This window comes from Protomyctophum bolini (assembly GCF_963924005.1).
Source record: "Protomyctophum bolini genome assembly, chromosome: 4".
In the NCBI taxonomy this organism is placed as follows: Eukaryota; Metazoa; Chordata; class Actinopteri; order Myctophiformes; family Myctophidae; genus Protomyctophum; species Protomyctophum bolini.
In genome coordinates, this window is record NC_137865.1 from 13344815 (window position 1) to 13354335 (window position 9521).

Below are 9521 nucleotides of genomic sequence, written 5' to 3' on the forward strand. Positions count from 1 at the left end.
CTGGACGAGAACCACTGTACTATAAAGGACACACGTTGGCATTACCATCTGCCCCAGTGGCAGATGGGAAAGTGTAAATGAATGTATTGCATTGTGTACACTGCTGTGTGTGACTGTGCTTGTACACGTGCGTGTGCTCACTACAGTTTATCTAGCCAAACTCCAGACTGTATTGATCTCGTGTGTGTGTGTGTGTGTGTGTGTGTGTGTGTGTGTGTGTGTGTGTGTGCAGACAACCATGGCAACTGTATTGTCCTTGGTTTGTGTCTTATTGTGTACATGTCATTGAGATTACAATGAATACACACACAATACACGTTTTATTCTGTGACGTGTACTTTCTCCATGGACTACTCTCTCTTTTCCTCATTCTTTATCTCGTGCTTTCTTTATTGCCTCTTTGTCTTTTTCTCACGCTTCCTCACACTTCCCTCGGGGTTAAAAAATGATTTGGGATTCGGGAATTAAAGCAATGATTGGAATGTATGTTAAAAGCTGTGTGTGTGGAGATATGTCTGCGGGCAAAACTCAAGAAAGTGTGAAAACGTTTCAAACGAGAGCTGCCGGGCACAATTTCACACATGCGTAACAACACACCCTGTTGGGGGAGAGAGGAGAAGAGGGAACCACAACACACCCTTTTGGGGGAGAGAGGAGGAGAAAGGTGGAGGAGAGAGGAGAGGGAGCCACGGTGTTATAGGGAGGTGACTGATAGAAGGAGGATGAGGAGAGGGTGTTAAGGGAGGTGACTGATAGAAGGAGGAGGAGAAGCTTATAAGGAAAATGGAGGCAAAGGAGGAGACATACGTAAGATACACGTTCTCTCTTCCACTCTTCACAAAGTACAACAAACACGTGTGGCACACACACACACACACTACGCTTTAGGCGGAACTGGTGCAGCATGGTTGTTCCCTGGGAAATAAAATTTAAAGTAGGGCAAGTTTCTTCTTAAAAGAGCTTTCATTTCGGCCTGCAGCACATTCCGGCTTCGTTAAGTGGTTCTGAGCTCTTATGTCATTTCTCTGTATAGTTTATAATAAAGTGAAATGTCTTGGCAGTTGTCAGCTAAGTGCATTTCTCTGTGCAGTGGACTTTTAACAGCATGTTTCAGTGGGTTCCGTCCAGTCAATTTTTTTACCTTGTTCTCTTTGAACCTTGTTGAGTCATCTTTGTTCCAAAATTGAGTCTGATTGATTCTGATTTGCCCTCGGGTGTATTTTTAAATACCGTATACTGTGTAAACACTCGGGATACGCCGGGAGGATGTTTTGGTCCCCTATGGAACCTGGCTACAAAACACATTGTCTGCACACACACCTTATAGATACGTTGCTTTAGCTTTGTATTTATTTCACTACCATGTTTTAAACCATCTTGCTGTTACGTTTGAAACGGGAGGAGAGGTTAGGTTTGGCTTGTGTGTAAATCCCTGTATGATAATAAGCACACCGTAAAATGGTGTTGACACACTTTAGTAATAAACATGGTGTGTTATTAACCCATTTAGGCCTTATTACAGTGAAATGTTCTTGTGACCACACAACGAGTATAATGCCTCTCCATCGGTCTGTCAGGCCAAACCTTTCCACTTCTCATCCAACTGAGAGCTGGCTGTAGCGCATCTCAAATGGCATGCTTGTTTGCTGTAGAACGGATCATATTTTCTTAATTTATCCAAACCCAATATAAAAAATTCCATTAGAAATCCGTGATGCATGGGAACCCAAGGCAGGAGTAACATCCGGTTTTGCCTACCAAACGACATCATCAATGTGGAATTCTCCTCCGTTTACACTAGGTCTCTGTAACACTTTATTTTATGGTGCACGTTTTCACTGTATAACGTTTAACTGTCTCTTATCTCCGTATTCTTACTTTTTGTGGGTTTTTTTTTAGTTTTAGTTTGTTTTTTCATAAATGAATGCCCTACTTGATCATACTACATTTGATCTTTTAGGGGTGGCCATAGCTGAGTGGTTAGAGAGCCCGCCTGGCGAGCCAGAGCCCCAGGTTGTCCCAGGTACGATGCCAGGCCAGCTCAGCAGTGTGTCCATAGTGTCCCTGAGCAACACTCTTAACCCTGAGCGCCGGAATGGCTGCTCAATGCTCCTAGTTGGCAAAAAGCAGAGGACGAATTTCACCTACAGTATATGTATATGCTATAATATATACTGTACATGTAATGTGACAAAAACACCCCAAGGGAGTGGGGACTATTCTACTCTATTACAACAGTACATCATAAAATGTGTGTGTGTGTGTGTGTGTGTGTGTGTGTGTGTGTGCAAACCTTAAAGCAGGGCTATTACACACTAGAGACCTGCGTATGAGCTTTTTTTTTGTCACCCGAATCCGTGTGTGCATATTTATAATCCGCCCCTTATCCGACCGCATTAATTAATTAGTGGTTGCGGATTGCGAGATTTTGCCAAGATTGTGTGCGTTTTAAAAGCTATAATAAGCCTATAAATAGATGCCATTAATTTATTTCCCTCATTATTTCACCCGTGGTTTATCCAATATTAATGTATAAATAATATGTCGTAATGACCCAAATCCACCCTGAACTGCGGTTATCCGCTGCAACCACGGCTAAATCCGCCATCCGCAGGTCTCCACACACACACACACACGCACACGCACACACACACACACACACACAGTCATTGCTGGCAGCCATGTTTTAGTCAGCATGACGTCGTCTAGCCTTGATGTTCTTGGGTTTGAACCAACCTGCACTCTGTGGGGGGTCTATGACTTTGCACTTTTTCTTTCTGTGTTTTAAAAGTGTGTGTGAGTGCATGTCACCAGATTCATTCAACAACAATGGCCATTGAGTAAAAGTATCACTAAATCCGCAGATCCCCACAACGTCCCTAATGCCACCAGTATGCTGTCAGATCCCCACAAGGTCCCTAATGCCACCAGTATGCTGTCAGATCCCCACAAGGTCCCTAATGCCACCAGTATGCTGTCAGATCCCCACAAGGTCCCTAATGCCACCAGTATGCTGTCAGGTGCAGAGAATCTCTCTGCGTGCGTGCCCGTGTTCTGCCGCGTGTCTCAAGAACTGTCCGACCAATAGTATTCAAGCTTGGCGCGTTTGTTGCCATGAGTGTCCTGGTGAGAAGCGGCTCAATTGTCTCTCTCACGGGGCCCTAATGATTTATTCTACACTATGAAGTCCTATCTCTGAGAGTGTACAAAATCAAACAAAACTAAATCTATCCGTAAGGGTTCACATCAAAGTGACAAGCAAAGATGGCATTCTACCATTTCCATTGTGAACCCGATGACCTGATAACTTGGTGCATGGAATTATTTAAGACTTTATTTGTTTCCATGACAACGTATCTCTGCCAGTGTATCCAACATCCCAAATTATTTGATAGTTTTGTTTTATAGGACTAAATAAAACGTAAAGTAAAGTCTTTCAAGATGACGAACAGCCAGCGGCTTCAGGAGGGAGTTTACTGCTGCAACAATGTTCTGAAACAGTTTGATCTCATCCTGACTTATCTCATCTCATCCTGACTTATCTCATCGGGTCTGTAGGCGATAATCTGCACCGGTCACCCGATCCCCAAAACACCCGACAGTACCCGAGACCCGTACAAGTCGGGTTTAGTTAGACATACCAACAGTCGCATACCCTCCCCAAACCCTAACCTAAACCTAACTTCACAGGAAGCCACGGGTGATGGTTAACCCGCAGCATGGATTAGTTGTTACCCGCCACGCATGTTGGGAGCCACGGGTGATAGTTAACCCACAGCACAGGTTTGTCTGACAGACTAATGCCTGTAGGGCTGTTGCTATGTCTTACCAACGTATGCACCCCCTTTACAGATCATCATCGCACTGTTGTCAGTGTTTTATCATTACACTTTTTCTCACAAAGAACGTTGACGTACCCCTAGGGGTACACACGCCTAATTATGAAATAGTGCAAACAGAGACGGCTTTTAAGGGGTCAGGTGTAAAGCGAGCTATAAAGCTTTCCATTACCCTTGAAATATATTTTGGTGGTGGTAATGTAATTCAGAAGAGTAGAATAACTATTCTCTCTCTGTCTCTGTGTTTCTCTTTCCTCTTTTTCTAACCTTTCTCTTTGGGTGGGCTCTGTTTGATGGCCGTTCTTGCATTCCCAGTTTAGTTTACATTGTCAAATGGATGGATGGGGGAGTTGTTTTCAGTCTTGTTGTCCCCTATCACAGTGTTTGTCTGCATATGTGTTGTCTCGGTGTGTGTTTGGTGCAGATCTCATTAATAAAATAGTTCTGTTCTATTTCCAATATTTTGTATTTATGGAGAGGAGAGCGTGTTTCATTCATGCTCTCTCTGAACAGCCATGTTTATGAACCACAATATGGAAAACCTTGTTGTTGTATTGCGCTGGAGGCGCTCCCGTTCCTTATGACAATCCATTTGTATACTTTGAGCCTTAAATTAATGGATTTTACTGCCCGGATTGGATTTCACGGCTGTAGCAGATGCATTGTTCCAGTAATTTTCTCCTGTCAAAATAGCAGAAATTGCCCCAGAGCCCTGTGAGACTGGAGGCACCCAGAGACAAACCAGCCATAAATTCCTTCCCACGGCAGAGACACACAGGCATTGAGCAGGAAATAAGGAACGGGGCAGATTGAATTAGGTGTGCGTTGATACAAGGCTGCCAAACGTCACTTCAAATTAGATTGTTCGCTCCGTTAGCTGGCCTACATACCACGCACGCCCCTGTCACCGACAACAAGCCACCTGAATGACTCCTCCTGTGTGTGCTCGTTTCTTTTCCTAACCTGATTGGAAGGTGGAGGAAGCGCTTATCTGTTCGCTGAGCTTTTCTTTGGAGACTAAATGAAAATTAATGCAAATTTGTTTTAACCCACACACACACAGATCTAATTTATTACAGTACAAGTGAGAAACCAGTACAGGCTCTTCGCCCCGTTTTCGTTTCTCTACTTGTACTGTAACATATTCACTTCACTCAAAACCTGAAAAGGGAGAGAGAAGGAGCCTATTTAACCCACGCAATAACCAAGAATAACATCATCCTGAATACGCTGCAATGTGTGGGTGGGTGTGTACTTAAAAGTAAGTAAGTAAGTAAGCCTTGCCTGGCAAATTAGCAAGCTTTGCTGAGCCATGAGGCCCATAGGAGCCTCTCTCCCGTTTCTGTAGTGTAAGGCAGCTTGATGCTGAGTTGCCAAGCAGGGAGGCACTGGGTCTTTGGTATGACCCGGCCAGGGATCGAACAGCGACCTACGTACTAGTCCCAGGGTGGACACTCTAACCACAAGGCCACTGAGCTTGGCCGGGGTGTGTACATACGTGTAGTCATAGTGTATACTAGTATGTATAGTGTATGTGTCGTATCGGAATATTCTAAGTTTAGTAAACTTAACTTTTTAAGTTTTGTATTTTTCCTAATTAAATGCCCTAGCTATGGTGTCGCACAAAAAAAGCTCACATTGAGTCGCCATGCAATGCATTGTGAGCTTGTAGATTGTCTATTTTTGCTCTATACAGCAGTCTGACTTTTGGAGTCAGTGATTCCTCTCTGTCTCTCTGCCTTTTTAACCAGGGAGGGACGTGGTGCTACTTTTAAATCTACTGTTAAATCTTATTCTAATGAGAAGTGTGTCAATGAGGATGTTTAGAGAAAGCGTGACTATATGCAAGACACATTAATGAATGTGTTGTGGTCTATAAACATCATTAACACTCAGTCTGCGTGTCTAATGATCTATGATGGTGAGCAGTCACTCTGTCGTTCACCTCTCTGATCCAATAATGACTCATTATCTATTCATAACTCTGCCTAATTCATAACAGTAGCTGAGGGGCATACTAAACAAGCACAGAGTTGGGGCCGATTCATACTCCTGTTTCGGCACTGTAGTGCCGAAATGATTTCGGCTCGTCAGAAATTTTCAGTAGCACCGAAGAGCCGACTTTAGGACGGTACCCGCCCCCCCGAACCTCAAATGACGTCAAATTGTAGGCTCTACAGAGCCGAACCGACTTTTATTCGGCTCTAAAATAGGAGTATGAATCGGCCCTTAGTTGCTCTTGTGTGTGTGCGTGCACGCGCGCATGCGTTCGTGCGAATCGCCATTATCTCTTACACAACAGTGATTTGTATACTCTTTATTTATTTACTGTATTTACTTTACTGTATTAATGTATCTACTGTATGTATCACTTACTGACATGTTTGCACTCTGGTGAGATGTGAAAATACTTTTCGCTGTGCTGTGCTGTACTGTACTGTACTTGTACTGTACATTGACAATACATTGGATCTCATCTCATCATAAAGAACACTCAGCAATTGTATTGTGGAGATTTAAATTATTGTGAAATTGTCCTCTATTATACACTAGAAATTGAGCTGCAAATTCAGTACCACTTAAAACAGACCTTTAAAGAGCACTTTTTTCACTAGATCAGCCATTTTTGTCCAATGTTATCCCCAGAATAGGGATGCTGGGTGTTCACGTGGTTAACAAAAGTGCCATTTTACGTTTTAAACGTTATTTTGATTGTCGCGACAATATCGTTAATTGCAATTATTTTTGACACAATAATCTTGACATGCGATTTTCATATCGTACCATCCCTGAACTGAAACCAAGGAGTACATATTTCAAGAGGGAGAGATCCTCTTGTGTGTGTGTGTGTGTGTGTGTGTGTGTGTGTGTGTGTGTGTGTGTGTGTGTGTGTGTGCTCTTGCGCGCACAGCGTGCGGTACAGTTTGTCAGAATGTGCATGGTTGCCAGCCCCCCTTCCCTCCCCCCAAACCTCCTAGTGCAAATCCATTCTACTCCCCCTTACAATGAAATTACCATGGAAGATGGATTTCTACATTAAAGGCCTTATGTAAGAGTTGTTACATAATGTAGAAAGTAATAAAAAAGAGGGCTATTATTTGATTGAAGGTCATGGGGGTAGCTTATCTGTACGAAAACACATCCATGCATAATGTTCCTGCTCAGACAGATGACACATAGTAAGTTTCATTCTTCTGTTTTAAGAGAAGCTCTCCTCTCATATCTCACTGCCTTGACAGGAGAGAGGATTTTTTTTTTGGGGGGGGGGGGGACGGACTATGATTGATACATTCTGCACGTAATTTTCACTCTTTCAACCAAGTGATTTATCTTGAAAGTCAATCATTTTGAATGTGTCCTCCCAGGAGGATACTTGTTCCATGCATGAAAAAAATAAATAAGCGAAGCTTTTTAACTCAAATCTTATTCTGGTGGTCCCTGGAACAAAATATTTTTAGATGGGTGGTACATATAATTTTGTAAAATTCGGCCTCAGGTTTCAATGGGTTAAGATGTGATCAGTATCTGGATATCGTACTGTATGAGGACATCGGAGGATGAAGGAGAAAATAAAAGCGCCCGGTGTAAAATGCACACGGTACACATTGAGATCAGAATGCGATCAGATCTGACAGACCATCTCTGGAAGTGGCCTGACTCACCGTCACGCTGTGATTGGATCATTCATTATCCAGATAAGAGATCCAGATACAGGTCGCATTTTAACCACTTAAGCCCTATTATAACTTATCGCATGCCGAGTGGCGGAAATGGCTGATCTACATGCTCACAATGCCATCGCAAATGCAATGCGGGAGGCGGGAGGCGGGCACATAGTTTGTTGAACCAATAGGAAGTCCCCGGCTCTCCCCTCTATGGCTACAAAACCATAAGGTCTCTTATAGGCTACTGTGTCTGTCGACCTGTTTTCCCTTTTATGCCCTATATCTCTGATGTCATTAGTATATATGCCCATACCCTGTGTGTACCATATATGGGCATATAGGTTGGATCAGTGGTTCTGAACAACTGGATATCCACATTATGCATACAGTACATTAATGTGGATGTAAAGCAGCTGCTGCCTAAACGGCTGGTGTTGAATGGGCGATGGGTTACACTGTCGTCGCGTCTGGTTACAAGTTGTGGGGAAGTGTCAGAAGTCGACCGAGCAACTACGGATAGCAGTGGGCTTGTTGAAAAAGGCATCAAGCCATAGGCTATTTTTAGTAGCCGTCTGTCTGTTTGGGCTCTCAGGTGCATTCATATAATATGCCTTACCAATGCATGGGCAGAGTTTGAAGTGGGTCGGTCCCATACAGTATATGCACATATATACTGTATATTGCACACCATTATGTGCATAGCGGATGGATCTGAGGCTCTGGACAAACCAGATCTCCAATGCATGCCTATACTGTATATGGGCGTATCAGGTCTGTTTATGGTTATGTCTGAGCCATAATGACGTGCCTAGATATGGGTGTATTGAGTTAGTTTATAGCTGCATCATAGTGACATATATAAGGGCATATCATTGTGGTTACCGTATGGCAAATCGCAGTCAGAGTGCCGTGGCAATGGTCCGAGTCAGCCAATTTTAATGTATAGGATGACAGTTGTAATGCTGTAATACAATACAGGATATATAACTTTTTCATAGTATCCCTCGGTTAAACTTGAGAAAGAATCGGAGCACACATTTATCTGCCACACACACACACACACTGGACAAATGTCTTGGTGTATATTTTATATGTAAACACAAAGTACATACACATGGTTCACATGGTAACCACACAATCTTACATCATTCCACTAACTACAATAATTTCCATCGTGATTTCACTGAGCTGTGTTTAACATCCAGCTGGAATGCAGGAATATGCGTCCTCCTGATGACCCAATATAAATATCCTCGTCTTTACAGACCTGTGCGTCTTGTCGGTCCTTCGCTGGAAAGTATTTGTGCAGCAGCCGTACTTCGCTCTCTCTCTCTCTCTCTCTCTCTCTCTCTCTCTCTCTCTCTCTCTCTCTCTCTCTTTCTGCAGCTGTGACAAAAACAAAGTCTTAAATATGAATCTTAGCTTTGCTGTCAGACCAAGACAAGGGGAAAAACAAGTACGCAAATAGTTTGTTTTTCTGTCGTGGAAATGGAGACAAACAACATCGGCACCATGCCATGAATGATACGACACAACTCTGAGTCGTAACCCCCCCTGTCTCTCACACCCACACATAATCAATCACACATATGCACTCTGTCTCTCACATACTGTAGATACAATCACACATATGCACTCTGTCTCTCACATACTGTAGATACAATCACACATATGCACTCTGTCTCTCACATACTGTAGACACACACACACACACACACACTCTCTCTCTCTCTGTCATTCATGTATTGTACATCCACATTCTGAAGTGTTGTACTGTAACATTTGGAAGTTTTGAAGCGTTTACATCAGTTTAATCCATTTGTGGATTACTGTCAGTGTTCATGTCCCGGTGCTCACTATTTAAATAGTCTCTCAGTAGCGCTTGACTTAATTATTCAACCTCAAATTTAGGCAATGCTCAGTTTGTTACCAGTGCATGATTATAAGAAATGGTCGTGTAAACTCCACTGATTGTCTTAATCACTCTGGTATTAATCTCATTTGAGCATGAATCTAG